The 2,070-nt window shown below is 31.5% G+C and overlaps 1 long non-coding RNA gene across 1 annotated transcript; it reads right to left on the bottom strand.

Moving 5' to 3' along the window:
* Positions 1 to 430, bottom strand: LOC110262904. The gene is made up of 2 exons (XR_002347916.1): positions 385 to 430; positions 1 to 264 (listed from the first exon to the last, which is right to left on the bottom strand). It is a non-coding gene; the product is annotated as an uncharacterized LOC110262904 (long non-coding RNA).

The raw sequence follows: 2,070 nt of genomic DNA on the forward strand, positions 1-2,070 counted from the left end.
CAGAAGTACAACAAATTAAAATCATTAACAATTTTGTTACAAAAACAGCAGAAACAGATAGAACAATAATCAACCTGAACTGAATCAAGAAATACAACGAAATTAATTCCAAAAATTTTGCAAAAATGGTGCACCAATTCCAAACTGAATCAAGAAATAGAACCAAACTAAGTAAAAAATACAACCAAACGAATTCCAAAAATGTTCATGTGGTACACCAATTCCACAAATTCTTCCTCTTTCACCTAAGCTGTACATATCCGCCTGCAGCACAAGTAAATCTAAAAAATACATAAAATGGTTTCAAACAGATTATATGCAACAGAGGTTATGAAAAAGTATAAAATAAATGGTCAGAATCATATAATAGTGAATCTTTTACACCTTCTCATCAATCTTAGGCCATCCTTGTTCAATTTCAACAACTCAACCATAGAATCAAGAATAAGCCAACCACAAATAAATTAAACAATGATCAAGAGTAGAAACACAACAACAAATAAAGAGCAACAAATAATAATAATAATAATAATAATAATAATAATAATAATAACAATAATAACAATAATAATAATAATAACAATAACAATAATAATAATAATAATAATAATAATAATAATAATAATAATAATAATAATAATAATAAGAATAATAATAATATACCAATAGTACAAAATCAAGAGCAGAAACACAACAACAAATAAAATAAAAATAGAATAACAAATAAAATGAACAATGATCAGTGAACCAGCAATCAGAACAATGAATCAATAACAATGAATCAATAACAAGTAAAGCAATAAAACAATGAATTTCCCTAAACAATGGAAAACAAATAAAACAATGAACTGAACCAGCAATAAAAATACAACCAGCAACAATGAAATCAATGAATCAAACAAATTACTTAATTCATGTATTATTGTTGCAATATGTTTGAAACTAGAACAGGATGGATGGATGTTTGATAAACCCATATTTTATGATATATTTTCTGCCTAATTTAAGTGATTCATTCAATCATTCACTCACTTATTCATATAAATTGCATGGTTTTACACTCCCTTCCTTATTATGTGATGTATGTGAAAAACATGTTTCCTATGCTTTAAAAGTAATTATTTTAATTACCCTTTATTTCCATTCGATGCCGTGATTCGTGTGTTGAGTAGTTTCAGATCTTCTAAGGCAGGAATGACTTAAAGGGTGGAAAGGAAACATACAAAATTGGAAAGAAAGCATGAAACGGAGTTTTTGAAGAAACTGGCAGTAACGCGATCGCATGGACGATGCGGCCGCATGCCAGCGCGAAATGGCAGTGATGCGACCGCGTGATTGACGCGATCGCGTGCCTTGAGCGAAACGCATATGATGCGGACGCTTGACTGAAGCGACCGCGTGGCAAGGAAAACTCCAATTGACGCAACTGCGTGACCCACGTGGACGCGTGACAGAGGCCACGCACCAGAAATTACAGAAAACGCTCCCAGCGATTTCTGAAGCCCTTTTTGGCCCAAATCCAAGTCCAGAAGGCACAGATCAGAGGTTATGAAGTGGGGGAATACATCCATTCAGGGAGAGTCTCCAATTAGTTATTTTTCATGAATTAGATGCAATTTTGAGGGAGAGGTTCTCTCCTCTCTCTTTTAGGATTTAGAATTAGGATTAGGATTTCTTTTACTTTCAGGATTATCTTTTTATCAGGTTCAACATTCCTTTTTATTTATTTTCTCAATTTAATTTATGAATTCTTTTATGTTACAGATTATTCTTTGAATTAATGTTATTTGAGGTATTTCAGTTTATTATTGCTTTCTTTTCTTTATGTTACTGTTGCTTCCAATCTGAAGATATTTTTATTCCAGTAAATTTACTTTTCCCCTTTAGTCTTGGTTAAGAAATCAGTAACTCAGGAGTTATCAAACTCAACATGATTGATAATTGTTATCTTTGCTAATTGAATTGAACTTCAATAATCCCAATCTTTCCTTAGGGATTAACTAGGATTTAAAGATCAAACTAATTAGTCACTTGACCTTTCTTTGCTTTAAGTAAGGACTAACTAAGTAG

This window comes from Arachis ipaensis, chromosome B05, assembly GCF_000816755.2.
Source record: "Arachis ipaensis cultivar K30076 chromosome B05, Araip1.1, whole genome shotgun sequence".
Lineage (NCBI taxonomy): Eukaryota > Viridiplantae > Streptophyta > Magnoliopsida > Fabales > Fabaceae > Arachis > Arachis ipaensis.